This window comes from Festucalex cinctus, chromosome 21 (genome assembly GCF_051991245.1).
Source record: "Festucalex cinctus isolate MCC-2025b chromosome 21, RoL_Fcin_1.0, whole genome shotgun sequence".
NCBI lineage: Eukaryota > Metazoa > Chordata > Actinopteri > Syngnathiformes > Syngnathidae > Festucalex > Festucalex cinctus.
The window spans coordinates 3609964-3629353 of record NC_135431.1 but is presented as its reverse complement, the minus strand read 5'-3'; the positions used below and the strand labels follow the sequence as shown (position 1 = coordinate 3629353).

Sequence of the window (19390 nt, the reverse complement as noted above, 5' to 3'; positions counted from 1 at the left end):
AACTTACCTCAAAACTCACCTGTTTTCTAGGTTTGGTCATGTGACATTCATAAGCTGAGCTGTGATTGGTTACCTGAGCCCTTGTGATGTCATTTTCAGTCAACAGCAAGTTGCAAAATGTGTTTTTAACTCATTTGCTCCCAATAACGTGTAAATACATTTTTTTTTTTACGATTTAAGTGTCCCAAGGACGTATTTATACGTGTTTTTGTTTTGTTTTTATGCTAGAGCACACAGAAGGCTTTGATGCAGCCTCTCAACTGCAAAGAATGGTTGCAGAAATGGTAGTTATCACACAAACGGCCAGCAGGTGGCAGCAGAGCAAAGGAGATCAACCAGGGTCATCTAGAAAAAAAGCTCAATTACTTACAATTTTAAATAGATTTGTGAAAACTGATGAAACTTAGCTCTCTTCTAATGCTAATTGCTGCAAAACGGAAAAAGATAGAAACATACTTTTTTTTCCTGATGAAAGAAGAGCGTTCCATGCTTTTATAGCAATTGAACACAATTTTCTGTGGGCCTTGCAAAATCAGTCAAAATTCAGTAAAACAGCCGGGAGCGAACGGGATTGTTCCTGTGAAAATGGCTGGGAGTGAATGAGTTAAAAGGTACTAATTGTACGTGAAAAATAATGAAAATATCAAATTTGTTATCGGCAAAATATTCATGTTTGACGGCCAAAAATGGTTAAATAAGTAAAGTATCTCTTTAATGTTACATAATGACATTTCTTGAGTAATGGGAGTGAAAAAGTCATCATTTTCAGTGGACATCCAAATTTGGCACCAATGTAAGCGTCACAAAAAAAAAAAAAAAAATGCTGCACCGCGCTCAGCATAAGCATAATCTCACCGTGTGTGTATCCACTTGAAATAAAAAGCATATCCATGTTTTCATTTAGTGGGGGGAAAAGTCCCAGCTCTGATGTGGCGACACGTTAGAATAAACGCCAGCAGTTCAATTTATGCTGAAGAGCAAAATCCTTTTGCGAAGCGCCAAGTGATTGCGCCGCCACGCATGAGGTCAGGCCTCGCGCTTGTGTGGGCCGCAAGCGAGTGACAAAACGTCAACATTTTTGTTGTTGGTGTTGTTGTTGTGCGCTGCTGGCAAGTAGCCGCAAATACTTGGCAAATCTTTTGGAAGTTTTTATTTTGAACAAATGTTCATTTTCATGTGGAAGCGGCATCAGAAGATTGCAGGGTCGAAATCACCAGCTAAGCGCTATATAAATAAAGACTTAAATGTAAAAACTACAAATTAGATTTATATTTGTTGACAAGTGATGAATGTATGACTTTAAATTTTTGTCAGACATTCTAGTTCCAATTATATCTTTGATTCTAATGTGTTTTTTTCTTTCCAAAATAATAAAAATTCATGAAGACTTTTTAAAGTCACTTGGTGAACCCGCTGGATTGTTATCTAAACATATACTCGATTCAAATAAAGTGACCCTGAAAGTGTTCTTCAGCCTTTTTCCAAATGACCAGGGAGACACCCCCCCCCCCCCCCCCCGGAGGGTCCGGCTGGCCGATGCCCAAGGACGGAAAAGCTTCACAAGCAAGCGCAAGCGTGCTGGCCGAGACTGATAACGTCGGCAAATCCACTTGGGGAGCCCAACGCGGTCTGAATGGTTGAAGACAAGCAGTCGCATGTATTTTGGGATAGAAAAAAAAAAAAAAAAGTCCAAACGGAAGCATTGCAATATCGTGGTTCATCGCTAGCGAGCTTGCTATAGCGCTAATTTTTAAGCAATCGTTTTTGATGGGTTTTGAGGAATTTACAGGCAGAAACTATGCTTGTCAGTATTACTTTATTCTGTTTTGCATGTCTCGCTGATCTGTGTGCTTGTAGATTAATACATATTTTCCGTCACATTTGTGCTAATTTGCATTAGCCCAGTTTATGTTTAATTGATCAGTTATTGTACGATCTTTTTGTATCTGTTGCTGCTCTGTGGGTGCTAAAGTAGCAGTTATTCGAATGTTTATATTCGCACTACCATCCACGCTAAATTCTGTTAGCCCATCTATGAAATTTGTATGCTAGCATTAAGCTAACCTCCAGGATCTCTCGCTGTACACTGTATTTGAATGTTTATATTCGCGCTACCATCCACGCTAAATTCTGTTAGCCCATCTATGAAATTTGTATGCTAGCATTAAGCTAACCTCCAGGATCTCTCGCTGTACACTGTATTTGAATGTTTATATTCGCGCTACCGTCCATGCTAAATTCTGTTAGACCATCTATGAAATTTGTATGCTAGCATTAAGCTAACCTCCAGGATCTCTCGCTGTACACTGTATTTGAATGTTTATATTCGCGCTACCGTCCACGCTAAATTCTGTTAGCCCATCTATGAAATTTGTATGCTAGCATTAAGCTAACCTCCAGGATCTCTCGCTGTACACTGTATTTGAATGTTTATATTCGCGCTACCGTCCATGCTAAATTCTGTTAGCCCATCTATGAAATTTGTATGCTAGCATTAAGCTAACCTCCAGGATCTCTCGCTGTACACTGGCCAATGGCAGCACTCAGGGTGTATTTTTCACTTTTGGTGAAGCTTAAAATCCATCCACGTTCGGCCGTACCAGCTAGCTAGCGCTAAGCTCACCTGGGAGGCTTCATCTCTTCGACCCAACGTCCAAGTTCGCACAACCCCTATCATTGAGAGTTAAATAGAGCAAAACACGATGTACAAAAACTATGGTTGAGTAAAAACAATCAACTAATGCGTGTGCATATGGGTGTCCTAGTTTGTTGTGAAAGTTGTAGCATAGAAATTAATTGTATATTTTTAAATCATGCATGTTTTGGCAAACCCAACATGTGTCCACAGGTGTCAGTGGTGTGGTAATAGTGCAAGTTTTTCCTCCTAGATGGTTAAGATTCTCAGCATTGTCACCTGTTGCTAAGGATTATTTTTTTTTTTTCATGTCTTTTGCAGACAAATGATGTTTTTCTGCGCCTCGGGCTAACAGCCATTTGTCACGCGCTTAATGATTCCATGACCGAGACCCTCGCCGAGCCCGCGGTACCGCTGTGCGCTGGCAAATGAGATACATCGCTGTGAAAACAAAATCTTAATGTCCTCTTTAATCTATTTGTTGCGGTGGCGGTATTTTTAATAATGTAGAAATGTCGCATCACTAATGAGAAAGGAACACCCTGCTTGAGGCCACGTTTTGATTACCACGGATATATTTCCCTTTTTCTTTTCTCGTTCAGTTGTGTTCAACATACGACGTTCTTTCAAAAGTCTGATCTGTCATTAGTGATCACGTCGGGGTCACCAATTGTGGAGATGCGACAAATGATGGAAATAAATGTTTCATTTACTCTTCACACCAAAACTGACCGAAGCGGGAAAGACACAAAAAAAAAAAACTTTCTACAAGTTTGTCCCATTAATATTTGCCTCCCCGGCATTATTTTCACCCCACTTCTGCATTCATAGAAAATATGACAAGCGAGAACGTAATAAATGAAGGCGCTTACATCTCCCCGACGTCAGGCCGTTTGGAACGCGGCGAGCGTATATCGACGTTGGCGTAAAAAAGGGAGGCAATATAAATAATGCATTTGATCTGAAATGAAATTGGATTCCCGCGGCCCGTAGGAAACAATATGAGCTGGTTGTTGAGAGAGCAACGCGCCATCTGATTAGTGCCGCAGCGCTTGAAGAAACGCTCAGCGCGGCAAAGTGCATTTTAATTACGGCCAGGCCGGCGTTGGCAGGAGATGCGTTTACTTGTTTGTCTTTACTGTACGTTCATATTCTATTCTAAATGAATTGGACTTGTGCAAAAAAAAATAATCTACTGTGGAGTGCAACATCTTCAGAAAACATTTTTATTTTTTATTTTATTTTTTTTTTTATTTTTTTTTTACACTCATAGCAAGCTAGAGCACATGTAGACCAGCAAGCTTTTGCACTGCTATCCAAAGTATGGCCTGGGGGCCATTTGCGGTCCACCATCCATTTTTAGCGGCCCTCAGCTACTACTAATAATAAATTTTACTTTGAGAGCTTTTCTAGATATGCTAAGAAACTATTTACAACTAAAATAGGAGCAACAATACGTCTTATAATGCCTCGTTTCACTTTCAGCAGCAAAAATGTTTTCCACCACTTTTGTTTGATTTGTGAACGTGTTACATTAATGATTATCTAATATCCTCAAGTCAAAAGTGCTTTTAAAATTGTCATTTTATTATGGATGACTCGTTTTGGTTCTGACTGTGGGGCTCTGCCCAGGGGAGGGGCACATCTATTCGAGGGGGATTCAGGGCTGTGGGCCCCCCCAAAATCATGAAAAATCCCAAACTGCCTCATCAGCTCTAACGTGTGTTAAAATTAACTCCTTCATCCCCAGCCATTTCCACAGAAACAACCCCCTTTTCACTCTCAGCTGTTTTACTGGATTTTGACTGATTTTGCAAGGCCCACATAATATTGTGTTCTATTGCTGTAAAAACATGGAAATTACCAAAATAAAGATTCAAGTCTTATTTTGCGTATTTCTATCTGTTTCCGTTTTGCAGCAATTAGCATTAGAATATAGCCAAGTTTCATTATTATTCACAAACCTGTTTAAAACCATGGGGGGAAAAAACGCCTTTTGCAACATGGCCCTGGCTGATCTCTTATACTCTGCTGCCACCTGCTTAATAACTACCATTGCTTCAAGCATTCTTTTCAGTTCAGAGGCTGCATCAAAGCCTTCTATATGCTCTAGCATAAATAAAATAAAATAAAAAAAATAAAAAAACAAACAAACGTATAAATACGTCTTTGGGAGCATAATACTTTTTAAAATACAACATATTTATACGTTTTTGGGAGCAAATGAGTTAACCAAAAATAATAATGTAACTATAAATCATAATTGCTTGAATGATTTGTTTTAGTGTAACGAAGTCGGACAACGTCAAATTTTCTGTATGTGGCCTTGAAGGAAAAAGTTTAGACACCCCAGATTTGGCGGCTTCAAAGAATTGTGAATTGGACTAAGGAGCCACACGCTTTTCTATTAGTGAAAAAATAAAAAAAAATAAACGTTTCAGAGCTTGTATGGCATTTGTCATTAAAGCCCTTTCTCCGTCTTGTTTTGGCTGTTTTATAGCTTGAGGTGTCAAAATATTAGCACCAAAGTCACTATTCTGTTTAACGTGTTTTGTTCCTTTAAAAACTCTTGTTTTCACTTCGTTTTAGTCATAAAACTGTGTTTCTTGATGAAACCAAATTAAATTTTACTGCAGATTATTAAAGAAGGACAAGAATGACGTGATCGTGATGGTATTTTCAAAGCTGGATTAGGTCGGGCAAGTCCCACAGAGCTGCTACTGCTACTGCGACTGATTGACATCAGCGAATGTAATCGATGTACAGTATTCACGTTTCCCCCCTTTTTCTGCTGCTTCAACACATTTCTACAATCGTAATCGCTGAACTGACCTCAAGCAATTTTCCCAATGACGGCAATAACACTTCAGAAGCGCTTAAAAACGACTTCCGTGCGGCTGCTGACCACTGTTCCACCTCTGGAAACAAATAACAAGCGCAGACGAAATGGAGTTCAAAGTGAGGCAAATCAGGACTTTGAAGGTCTCGGTGGCAGTTTGGGGGAGAAGATATGCAAGAAGCCACGGTGGGACTCGCCTCGTCTCATCAAGGCGCCATCTTGCGCTCCGCCGCCACCGTGATGGGAAGTGGCATCTTCACTCCCAGGACACGGGTGAAATCAGCCGCCCTCGCCCCCGAAAAAAGACACCTGGCCGCACACTCTCGACCACGCTGGCTTTCGAGATAATGAATTCTTACTGCTTTTGCCACACTGCGCGGCTGCAGAGGAGCTACCCGCACACACGCACGGAATGCCTCAGCACACGTTTGACTTCAGAGGGAAAAAAAATAAAAAATAAATAAATACTGGCCTTTTGAATGGAGGGTCATCAAGCCCAGGCTTCACTGCCATAAATTGAAAATAATAATAATAATAATAATAATAATAATAACAGGGCAGGAACAGGAAATCAATTTACAGACTTTTTTCACCATAGCGCCATCTGCTGGATCAATTGCATCGATTTCCCCAATTAAAAAAAAATAAAATAAAATAAAAAATCGCCACTGGATTGTTTTTCAGTTCTGTTGCGTTGACAGCAATTTAAACTATGTGCTGAATATGCTATTAATTAAATAATATTAGCCAACGTAAACACTGTTTTTGCTCTGATTATATTTTATTTATTGATCTTGGGGTTAAAACATTACAGGATAACAGCTTGAGGGATAGATAGATAGATAGATAGATAGATAGATAGATAGATAGATAGATAGATAGATAGATAGATACTTAAGAACGGACAGATAGCAAGACAGATAGCTAGCTAAAATTAGATAGTGATACCTTAGCTGGTTATCGTTAGGTAGCTAAAATAGCTAGGTAGCGAAGACAGATCTATCTAGGTACCTAGATAGCTAGGTAGCTAAAATTAAGACAAGTGAGCTAGATAGATAACTACAATTAGATAGAAAAAGCTAGCTCGTCTAATTTTGCTAGTTAGCTCAAATTAGCTAGCGATAGCTATCTAGCTAGCTAGAATTAGAGATAGCAAGCTAGTGAAAATTACAAAGAAAGAAAGGAAAGAAAGAAAGAAAGAAAGGAAAGAAAGAAAGAAAGAAAGAAAGAAAGAAAGAAAGAAAGAAAGAAAGAAAGAAAGAAAGAAAGAAAGAAAGAAAGAAAGAAAGAAAGAAAGAAAGAAAGAAAGAAAGAAAGAAAGGAAATGTTGAATTGGGGCCTATAAATTCTTCCTCAATTGCTCTATTTGTCTGACATCAAGTACACGTCCAACTAAACAGACTTGCTGGCCCGTTTGAGAGAATTCAAACTCTAAGAGAAAAGCGGTTGTCTGGTTTTCTTCCCCCAGTTGGATTTGACACTCCTGCTTTTTTGTGTTGAGTAAGAATAATTGTGTGCTCTTTTGCACTTTTGGGACATTTTTGCGGTGGCGGCGAACAAAACATTTGCAAAGAATGACGGAATAAAGTAGGTCAGCTTGGCAACTTTTGGACAAGCCCTGTCAAAACATATACCCTCGACACGCTGCTTTGCCACTGCGGTTTTTCTCAACAAGACATATTGAGCATGTTTTTTGTTTTTTTTTGTTCACAATTTAAAACCGTTCCCGGGCGGCGTCCTAACTCATCTATGACAGATTTTTGTCAAAATACCCCAAGGATCGACAATTACGGCACATTTCCTGTCCTTGTCTCTTGCAAGCGAGCAACTGTTCACCACGTTTTCAGTCGGGGCTTTTTGTTACCATGACGACTTGCGACTCATTCAACCTAGGTGATCATGAGATGGGCGGAGTTATTATGTAAACCACTGAAGAAGTGTTCGCACTCCAGAGACTCTTTGATAACAATCTTGTGTAAAACAGTCAACATTCCACAATTTGTCCCCTTCAAGGAACGTCCCAGAAGTCATACGTCCAAGTCAGCTCGCGTTCCGCCCAAACACTGACACGTTCGCAATGTGCCGTTTAAATTTAGACACCTGGGCGGACGTGTCACCCTGACCCTGTCGTCAGCTGCTTTTGCAACACGAGAGGAACAACGCGGCGTTGTTCGGAGCCGAGCCCTTGACACTCCGACAAACGCGGACGACGAGGGAGACGTGTTGCGTAACCGTCAAGGTCAAAACCTTTTGCTCCGACGTGACATTTTGAAAAAAAAGCAGAATCAGAAAAGAAATCCTTGCCAACGAGCTAAACGGTCGAGTGCAGTGCTGCAAAGACAACAAATGCCTTATGTGAATTTAAAATCTATATTATTTTTTTGCCCTCTTCTCGAGGGACGTGCTCGCAAAGCGGACTAACCTGCCGCCGACCGTGCCCATCAAAGCTCCAACTGATAGCACGCTGATCCCTCAATATTGGCTCAGGCAGACAAAAGGAGGCGTGTTGAATGGACTAATATCCATGCTGATTTATCCTAGAAGGTGTCATTTTCCCCATTGACTTGCTGATTGAAACGCAAGAGCCGTATCATTTGATACAATCTGCGATATCAAGACCAATAAAAAAACATATTTGAGATTCGAGTCAATTGCAACTTTCGACGCTATTCATTAGCATAGCATTAGCATAATGTTAGCGAAGAGCTAAATTTATTATTATCTTTGTTTAATGTTTAGTTTAACAGTGAACTCCGACTGAAAGTGGCATTAAACAGCAACTTTGTATACTTTCATTCAAAAAAAAAACAAAAACACAAAATAGCGCGGAACCGTAATTGGGTTCTGTAAAGCAATGTCGCGCAGGAAGTTAGCTAGAAAGCAAAAAAAAAAAAACAGGAGCCAGCATACTCCTGCATGTGAGCTGGGCGGCGTATTTACAGTAAGCACGTCTGCTTCTGTTGCTTCCTCGCGGCGGCCAATTCAATTTTAGACCAAGGTGCACCTTTTTTTTCCCGGAGATATTATCCTAGCGTATTAGCTCGCACGGTAGTCATGCAATGTGTGGAAATCCCATTAGCGAGGCCCGACTGGCGAGCGCCCGCGAGACTGCCTGCTTCGCTCCGAGGCAGACTGACTTGATTTGGTGGCACAACAGCGCAAGGTAATAAGCAAAAAAAAAAAATATATATAAATATGTATTCTGCACAAGAAAAAGTGATTATTTACCCTTATTTTGTGAAGTAAAAACTTATACTTTGAGATACACGATTTGGGCCGCACAGATTGGGTCAAGAATGGTCCCACCCAATTTTTTGAGTTATTCAACCCAGCTGGGTCAAATTAATTAACTCATTCACTCCCAGCCATTTTCACTATGTTTTACTGGATTTTGCCTGATTTTGCAAGGCCCACAGAATATTGTGTTCTATTGCTATAAAAAGATGGAACCTACCAAAAGAACGATTATGGTCTCTTCTTTTATCAGGGAAAAAAAAAAGTATATTGATATTGAAGTATATTAAGTATATTGAAAGTATATATCTGTTTCCGTTTTGAAGCAATTAGCATTAGAATACAGCTAAGTTTCATCATTATTCACGAACCTGTTAAAATGTAATAACTACCATTGCTTTAAAGACCTCTTCAGGTCAGAGGCTGCATCAAAGCCTTCTGTATGCTCCAGCGTTTAAAAAAAAAAAAAAAAAAAAAAAAAAAAAAGGATAAATACGTTTTTGGGACCATGCCAATATTTAAAATAGAACGTGTTTATACGTTTTTGGCAGCAAATGCTACCACAAAAAGCAACTTTTTTTTTTTTTTTCCTCCATTGCGCTTCAATTTGACACTTGACAAGCTTGCAGGGTTGCCCCGGCCGATATTGACCGCCGCTTTCCGCTTGGGTAAGGACGCAGCTGAGGCCCTCGCATCACATTTTCAATTCCAACCCGTCCGCGTGGGAATCATCACGCAATGGCTTGACTTCCAAGATCCATCTCCCACCGCTCTTTTTTATTTTTTTATTTGTATTTTTTTGCCTTGATTGGATTTTTGCGCTCTCACACGACGGCGTCCTTTCAGCTTGTTTATCGTCCATCACGGCAGCGTGCGCATCCGTCATTTAATTGGCTGGCAAAACTATTTCCAGGAAGGATGGCGTCAAGTGACAACATCCATTAAGAGTCAGAGACGACATCCTCCAGGAAGCATACAAACTGGATCATTATGTATGTTTGCCCCATTGTGCTCACGTTCAAAATGATTATTATTATTATTCAGAGGTGGGAAAGAAACCAAGTACAAATACTTGGGTTGTCGATTTTTCAGTCTGTACTTACAATATAGGAGATGACTTGACTTGACTTGACTTATCTCACCTGATTGCGAGTACTTTTACCACCTTTAAGACAATACCGCGATCATCAATATAATGGTCAGGTAATAAATCCACGATAATAAACAATAAAACTACTAAACTGTAACACCAATTTTTTGTGTAACATTGCAAAAGTAAATAAATGAAATTACTTAAATATTCAATCCAATTAAATCAATATTCCTCAGAAATTGTCTGCTTCGAAAAGTCAAAACATAAAATATGTCAGTTGCTGGACAGAAAAATGTCTTACAAAAGTAAAAGTAAGCTCATGAGTCTTCTTCACCTGAAGACTTCTGTACATTTTCCCGCCAATCTTACGAGGAGCTCCCCCTAGCGGCCCGCCAAGTAATTGCTCAATAAGTAATGAACAAAGGAGCCGTTCGAGTGGCTGTATATTATAGGATTTAAACAAACAAACTACTTCTCAATTTACAGATCTGGGCTTTTCTTAACGTGTGGGGGTGATTTTGTCCAAAGAAACGTCCCGCTGTTTACAAAACAAACACAAAATGGCAAAATACAGGCTGGGGGGTGGTGGAGATTTAGGAAAAAATCACCACCAAAGATTAACATAAACCCAGATGTGTAGACTGAGAGAAAGTTAAAGTGTGTACATCCAGTATTAAAAAAGTGCATTTTTCTGAGTGAAACTGGCATACTGGGCCTTTAACTACAAATATTGTGATACTTGCGCAGGGAGACAAAGCCTCACGATTTATTACGATATCGATATAACGTCACACTCCTATTTGTCTTCTTCATATTTGGGCTTTGATATTTATTCCGAGTTGTATTTCCAGTGGCTGGAATCAATGTCAAAGTGATGTGATCCATGATCAGCACGTCCTCAGGCTGACTCATTTCCTGCAGCCGCTCGCCTGACGTAATGAGGTCTGGGCTTTCTTTCAAAGCGGTCCAGACGTCCGGAGTGGAGCCAAAAAGCCTCATCTGCTCTCCAAGAACGCCCGGAGGCTTTTTTTTTTTTTTTTTCATTTTTCATTTTATTTTACATGGCGAAGGAGCATTGTCAAGTGTTTATCACCCAGACGTGTATCGGTGACCCTCGTTAGAAATGGGATAGAACTCGTAGAATTGGGGGGGGGGGGGGGGTGGGGGGGTTATCGGCGTATGTGACGGGGCTCACATCAATCAAGCTCAGTCGCTCGGCTTATCGACTGGAAAGCGAGTTGCCGCTGCCTTCAGAACCAACCGGAAGGCGGCGTTTTCAAGAAGCTCCAATCCAATCCAAGGCAAGCCAATTAAAGTCTCTTTTTGTGGGAAATCCCCCCCCCAAAAAAAAAACATTCAGACGATATATTTTTCAGGGAAAAGTGAAAAGTACTTCACTTAAGTAGAAGAACAGACTTACTGTAATTACCACCACGTTAAGTGTCGGTCAGAAATAGACTTGAGAGTGTTTGTTCTTAAGTAACGAGGATGATGTCATTCCACAAGGCTCTATGCTCAGTCCTCACAATCTTACATACATACATTATGCTCGATATAAATATCACAATTGATTGCTGTTACAGAAGAAACCTGGTAGCATTCCAGAAGGCTCACTAGTCAATCCACTTTTTCTTTTTTTTTTTGTGTAGTTTACATTAGGGATGTAACGATAACGGCAATATCGTGATATCGCGATATTAAAACTGCCACAATATATCGTCCTTGTCATGTCACAATATTAAAAGCAGCACATCTGTTAAAAAAAAGTCGGTTTGGTTTCCATTTGTGCAGTTCTAGCACCCTCTGGTGGCTAGTTTTTTTTTAATGCAGTTTAATTTTCACATGGCATGTTTTGGCCCTTCAAATGGTCAGATGAAGGGAAACGTAAAATGCATGTGAATCGAGTCAATATGCGCAGGAACTCAATGTGTGCATTAGCAAGTAAGAACGTCAATATTTTTTATATATATTATATGTATATATCTTTATATATAATATTTATATTTGTAGAATATTTTTCATTGCTGTAATGTACAAAAGCACAATATTGTGTGTGTTTTTTTTACTATTTTTTTTTACAATATTGTGACCTTTTTTGGTATCACCACCCTCCCCACAATATCGTGATAATTATCGTTTCATGACCTTCATATCGTGATAATATATCGTGATGTTTGGATATCGTTACAAGGCAAGCGGTGTTCCACAAGGTTCGACACTAGGCCCACTTAAAATAAATAACAATTCGAGTACTCTTGTACATTTGGTTGTTTTAAATGTCAAGTCTTTTCAGACAAATATTTACTGTAATTACGATTCTGCAGATTGGGGTTACCTCGCTGCCACAAGAGCAGAATTTTGTCACAAATCAAGGACGCCCTGTTTGCATTCTCTGCAGTGAAGTGTGAAATGAAACAACATGAGCTGCCTCTTAAAAAAAAATGTGTCATTGAGCAAGACATTCAGATCAGGCCCAATCGCAAGAAGCAGGGTGGAGTCGTAGTTCGCACTTCTGCCACACGCTTGGAAAATTGGATTTTCACTCACTGTAAAATCGGCCAATTTCTTTCTTTTTTTTACTCAACCACTGTCACGTCAAAGCCAAACACTAAGCAGAGCACCGATGTTGCGTCTTGACAGACAACAGCTCCTGATAACCGGCAAAATAAACCACACGACAGTCATTATCGGCATAGCCAGAAGCGCCCGAATGAACTTCACAGGCGCGTCAACATGCGAAAAGAAAAGTGAAGTGCAGTCAGACAGGAAACTCGTCTGACGCAAAACTCCCCGGAGTTCACTCATTGCTCTAATGAAGTATGCACACGGATAATTGAGGCGAAATTAAGTTTCGGGAGTCTGCTCAGTTTTGCCTTCTTCCTGTTGCACGGATTTTCCAGACTCCTTTTTAAAAGCTAGTCAATACAAAAACAACAGGGAGGAGACTGCAACAATATTTGATTCGAAGCCATGTATCATCATATCGACATTGTGTCTGTAATATGCATTGTAATTGCCGCAGCTTTATATGAGGGTGATTTATTGCATGATAAATCCCGTCACGTGAAAAGAGAAGGACGAGTCGGCGCTAACTCACGTGCGACATGCCGGTTATTATTACGCGCCAGCCCCTGCGGCCGCTCGCCGTAAACGCCCGGCTGACCGACGACCAATCTGCGCCGTCTCGTCCGCGTGCATATTTCAAAGCGTGATCGATGGGTGGCGCTTATCACCTCGGTTTGAGATTACGACTGATGGAAATCATTCATCCCGCCCCCCGAGCCATTTGCCATTTCTGCCCTTAACACTTGCAGGCTTCAAGTGGAAGAAGTAGATCCAGCATGATCGAGGGCAAAATGAACAATCAAGCCAGCGGCACGAATACGATTATCGTGACACATTTCGGCATTCCAAGCTCGATCATGAGATGTGTCTGAAAGATTATGCTGAATGATAGTTAATCAGTGAGATATATATATTTTCTTTAAAGGAGAGAGATGATGAAAACATTGAAATTGAGGAAGGAAAATTATATATTCAAAGGGATGTTTTAAATATAAAACATTTAAATTTAACGTTTCATATTTGTTATAATTAATTTATGTTTATATTTTCAATGTTTATAAAATGATTGACATTGTTTTAATTGTACTGTATTTTTAAGTATTTAATAAATATTTTTGAATGTCTATACTGTATATACATGTTTTTATATTTCTCAAAATATTTTAAATATTTGTTTTAAATTTGATTACAAATCACTTTTTTTTCTCGGATTATGCATTATAAATATGTTTACATTAAAAAAAAGCACAAACTTTTACAACCAGTTCATATTCAAGTGTATTCAAATGTAAGCATATTTATTTATTTATATTTTTCAATAGTTATCAAGTTTTAAAAATTATTCGTAATTGCATTTTTTAATTACAAATATTTACTTTATGTAAATATTTGAAACATTTAAATCAATGATTAAATCATGACGTTTTTAAAATGATTATGAATTGCATTTATTAATTACAAATATTTACTTTTATGTAAATATTTGAAACATTTAAATCAATTAATAAATAATTTATCAAGTTTTTAAAATTATTCTCAATTGCATTTGTTAATTACAAAATATTTACATTTATGTAAATATTTGAAACATTTAAATCAATTAAAAAATAAAATAAATATTTCTAAAAATATATATGTGTGTGTGTTTTTTTTTTTTTTTTTTTAAATCCATTTCTCATCATGCCCAAAAGCAGAACCAGAACCGAGCGAGCGGTCCAGCACGCTTGCTTGTCAGACAAGATAAATGAACAACCTTGACTGGCTGACAGCAGCCGGTCGTCGTCTGTTACAGTGTGAAAGCTCATCTCTTTGCACGTCACATGAATTACTCCCCCGACGTTGTTGTGATTATTATTATAATTCACTGGGACACGTCCAGGAAACGGAGAGCACTGGCTCACGGGAGTAAATCATCCCTCGCTCCAAAAAAAAAAAAGAAAAGAAAAAAAAAAAGGCCTTTTGTCATTGCCATATTGAGCTACGTTCAGCAACTTACAAGTCTGGCGGAGCAACTTGTTTTTTTCCCCATTACACGTTAGCAACTTAGCATAATGCTAGCTAGCAGACTTAAATGTGGACGTAGCAATTTTAGTTTCTGTTTGTTTGCACATAACAAACTGTCCCTTTGTTTTTTATTTACCCACAGTGGTTGAAAAGTAAATAAGTTCATCAAAATTCTCTCTTATCGGCCTCAGTTGCCCGTCAGACTCGAGTTGATTCTGTATCGAAAGTTGCTAATTTGTCGTTTCCAATCAGTGGCTACAAAGTGCAATCAATGGTCGTCTTCCAGCTTTCGGGGAAATAAAACGGGGAGGTCTTCGTCGAGCCGCTATTGATTTACTGCTGTTACTTTTTTTCTCTCTCTCAACTCACTGAGTCATTCAGCTTGGCAGCGACAGAAATATATTGATAATTGAAATCCTTCATTCTTTATTTTCTTATTTCTTCTATTTTTGTGTTTTAATTAAACGAATGTCACATGCATTTAACTGTTACATTTGAAAATGAAATCCATTTAAGACACCAGTGAGAAAGTGCTTCTTCAATGTGATTTTGTTAACAAAGTCATAAAACACTTTTTTTTTTTTAATGTTTTTATGGAACGATGGCGTCGTAAAACTCTCTTTCCCGTGCAAGCATCTGGACATTTTATGTTGATAAAGTCTTCAAATGAAACATTACACTTGTAAAGTTGAGAATACAAGCAAGTCCAATACTTCAGAGGACATTTTGTCATATTTATTTACATCGTGGACAAAAATGACAGCAGCGAGCATATGTGGCGTTTTATCGCGCAAGGAACCATATTTGGGAACTGAAACAATCAAAATGGACGCCGGCCAAATCACAGACGAAAGTAAACACAGGCTTGTAAAAATTGCAGTTTTCTGACATTGAAAAAAGTCAAACAAAAAAAATCTGTGCGCTATAAATAAATCGTGCAAAAAATTGCACGAGAACTTGACAAGCCGAGGGAACCTAACTCCATCTACTTTTCACTTGGTGCACTCAAAAAAGTTGGAAAAGCCACAGAAAATCAACTTTGGCTTCCAGATTTAGAAATTACTGCGCAGCCACCAGCCCCTTTCAGCTGGAAATTATGTGAATAATGTTTGTGATCATCATTTGGTAGCATTAGCATTAATAGTGGTCGGAAAAGTGACAATATCGGCAGCAAGTCAGGGCTGAGCTGCTAAACTTTGTGCTTCTCATGACCTAGCAATAGCGTTAAAAGTTACGACGGTGTATTAGGGCCGGTGTATTTTTTTTTTAGAGGGCGGGGGCAATATTACCAAAAAATAATTCAAAAACGCAAATTTTCCACTTTCGAAAGTGGCAAATTTATGAGTTTTTTTTCTCACAAATTTTCCACTTTCGAAAGTGGCAAATTTGTGAGAAAAAAACTCATAAATTTGCGAGTTTAGAAAGTGTTTTTTTTTTTTTTTTTTTGCAGATAAGCCACTTTAGAAAGTTGTAAAATTGCCACTTTCTAAACTCGCAAGTTTATGAGTATTTTTTCTCGCAAATTTGCTACTTTAGAAAGTCAGAAATTTGCCACTTTCTAAAATCGCAAATTTACGAGTTTTTTCCTTGCTGATTTGCCACTTTAGAAAGTGGCAAATTTGCCACTTTTTAAACTCGCAAAGTACGAGTTTTTTTTTTCTCTTAAATTTGCCACTTTAGAAAGTCGCAAATTTTCCACTTTCTAAACTCACAAACTTACGAGTTTTTTTTCTTGCAAATCGTAAATTTGCCACTTTCTAAACTCGCAAATTTCCGAGTTTTTTTCTCACAGGTTTGCCACTTTAGAAAACCACAAATTTGCCACTTTCTAAACTCGCATATTTATGTTTTTTTTTCTTCCAAATCGTAAATTTGCCACATTCTACACTCGCAAATTTACGAGATTTTATTTCTCTCAAATTTGCCACTTTAGAAGGTCGTAAATTTGACCCTTTCTAAAGTCACAAATTTGGGAGTTTATTTTTGTTGTTGTTGGAATACTGCCCCGCCCTCTAAAAATATAAATACTTATACGTGGCCCTAATACACCGTCGTAAAAACTAGTAGAAACAACCTGAGAAAATTCTCTTTGACTGCCTATTTTAAAATTATCATGAATTCCGCAGCCTGTTTGGGCAGCAAATTGGAGCCTGCTTAGGTTCGTGTTGCTCATTACCCCACATTAGTGTCAAAAGTAGCCGGCATTTTTTTTTTTCTTCTTAATTAAGACCATGTGATTTGCTTTGTAAGTAGCGGCGCATATGCGGGCAGCAGCGCGTGCGGCGCCTCCCTTCCGTCCTCCCGCCAACCATCGGCGCTTCGTCGAGCGAACCTGTTTGCGTGACAATCAATTTCAAGCAGCTGTCTTCGTGTTCCGGCACACTTGACGAATCAGAATAAATGAACACAGTCCGAGCCACGGGCTGACTGTCCCGCTCCCCAAACAAGACACACGCCTCTGATTGGATGGCACATGCAACCAAAATTTGGTTCTCAATGTTTAGTTTTTTCAACAACAACAAAAATTGTTTGTTAGAATAAGACGAATGAATGACATTTTACTATCAAGACAAAAACAAATAGTAAAGAGAATCCCCATCCAAACTGAAGAAAAAACATCACATTGATGAGCAAACCTCGTGGGATCATCGTAACAGCGTAAGTTGATTGAAAGAAAAAAAAAAAAAAAAAAGTTTCCCCTCGGGATCTCATTATCAATTTCCATCCGTCATGGACGCTTGGCCGCATTTCACGGCCGTCCGGCTGATGGCGAGTTAAGTGTGACCGCCGGGTTTTCACGACTGCTGAAAGGGTTCAGGAGGAAGCGAGCGGTCGCAGATGTTATTCGTCACGCAGCCCGAGGAAGGTTTGCTCCTGTCCGTGCATGATGATGTCATACATATTTGCAGCGATGGCGTTAAACTGGGGCTGGAGGTGGAAGCTATCTGTGTAGCCCAAATTAACTAATTTGCTCCCAAAAACGTATAAAAAAAGTTCTATTTTAAATATTGCCATGGTCCCAAAAACGTATTTATACGTTGTTTTGTTGTTGTTGTTTTTATGATAGAGCATACAGAAGACTTTGATGCAGCCTCTTACCTGAAGAGGTTGCTTAAAGCAATGGTAGTTATTACAAAAAGCGGCCAACAGGTGGCAGCAGAGTACAAGGTTTGTGAATAATAATGAAACTTAGCTAGATTTCATTGCAAATTGCTGCAAAATGGAATCAGATACAGATTGTGATTGGTGTCTATTTCGTACTTTGTATTCTTATAGTGATTTAAAAAAGATGACATTTATGTTGTACTGCGTTACCGGTTCGTTCATTGTTTTCCAAAGTAAAAACAGATGTTTGCAAGTGTCTTATTTTGATTAAACACAGAAGATAATCAGTCTTCTTTCATGAAGGACGACAGAAATCAGTGAACAATTGCTGTTGCTATGCTGAAATCAGAAGATTTGGACATTTGAAATAAAAAAAATGTTCCAAACGTTACTCGATTATTAATTGCCGTAAGTTGCCACATATGACACGCATAACGCCCAAGTTAGCAACTTATTTTTGATGAAAATATATCTTCAGTAGTCTATGTAGGGAAGTCCTCGATTACAAACACAGACGCAAAATGGACGATTTGGCCCAACCACGTCGGGTCCCGCGGGCAGCCGCTCGTGCGCCGTCGACGAGTTTATGATGGCGGCAGATGTTCCTTTGGAAGCACCAGCGAGTTGCATCGGCAGAGAAAGAGCGCTGAGTTGCCATCTGCTTGGCGCCAAAACAATCCGTATGCTATAGTTCCGGAAAAAAAAAAAATGGAGAAAGTACAATTGGGAAGTAGACCAAATTTTGGTGCTGAGTGTGTCGCAATTACAGAAACAATCAACATGATACAAAAGATGCTAATTTTGTGACTGTTGGGGAGCAAAGCAGGCACATATTAATATCCTAGAAAACCCCGTTTATTATTTTTCATTATTTACCGGAATTTTTCAGACAAAATGCGGCCCAAATGAGGTATCAAAAGATGCTGCTCGATCTGACTCGGAGGGGAATTGTTTTTTTTCCGGAATTCCGAGTTACCATGGCGATGCAATCCCCCCCCCATAAAAAACACCCGCTCATAAAAAACACCCGCCGAAAGCAATGCAATGATTTTTGAGGCTGTCTGTCATTTGAAGTCGTTTCAACGGAAAACATGAAATCGTTTCGAAAGTGACTCTTCATAACGACAACACGGCGTTATTATTACCCAAAGCCTTTCGCTGGTCGGCTCACACAATGAGCCAAATCCGTCAGCGAGACCCGAAAGAGCGACGGGGGCAAATAAAGCCGAGCATGTTTATCGGGCCCGGCGCCTCATTGGAGATGGCTGCCCTTTTTCAAAGCGGCTTTGGAAAGCGCGGGCCCCGCCTCCGCCCCGCCGAGGGAATCGGATGATGTCGTTCCTCGGAAATACAAGCGGCCTCTTGCGGACAATCGGCCGATCCCATCAGTCGCAACGGGGATTATGGAAAGATAAAGTGGCAATAAGTCAGGTTGCGCGGGGGCGCACGTCGGAGATGCTGACATTTATCAACGTGATGCAGAACGCCTTCAGATACTTTCACCAGTGAGCTTACTTCAAGCTGTTTATTGTAAAACTGCCCTCCTGATACGAGCCACTCCACGTAAAACTCTTTCCAGATACGAGTCGACATTTTGACGTGTGAGCGCATTGCGAGCGACCTCACAACAAGCAGCAGTTTGCCAAATACTGGATAAATCTTCCATAAGAGGCTTCAAGATGTTCATGTCACTCCCAGTTCAGGTTTACGGTCAATCTACAAAGAGAAAAATACATCTGGTGGACATAAATTTTATTTTATTTTATTTTTCTTATTATTATTATTATTATTATTATTATTATTATTATTATTATTAATTCAATCTCTGGTGTAATAACCTAATTTATTGATTGATTGAATTGTTATCTTTCATGTTATTTTTTATTATTATTAATTCAATCTCTGGTGTAATATA

At 39.2% G+C, this 19390-nt stretch overlaps 1 protein-coding gene across 2 annotated transcripts in view; it reads right to left on the bottom strand.

The window, feature by feature from the left end:
• chrna2b (cholinergic receptor, nicotinic, alpha 2b (neuronal)) overlaps positions 1 to 19390 on the bottom strand; it is a 38733-nt gene that overhangs the window by 15508 nt on the left and 3835 nt on the right. The gene's annotated exons all lie outside the window — the stretch shown is intronic.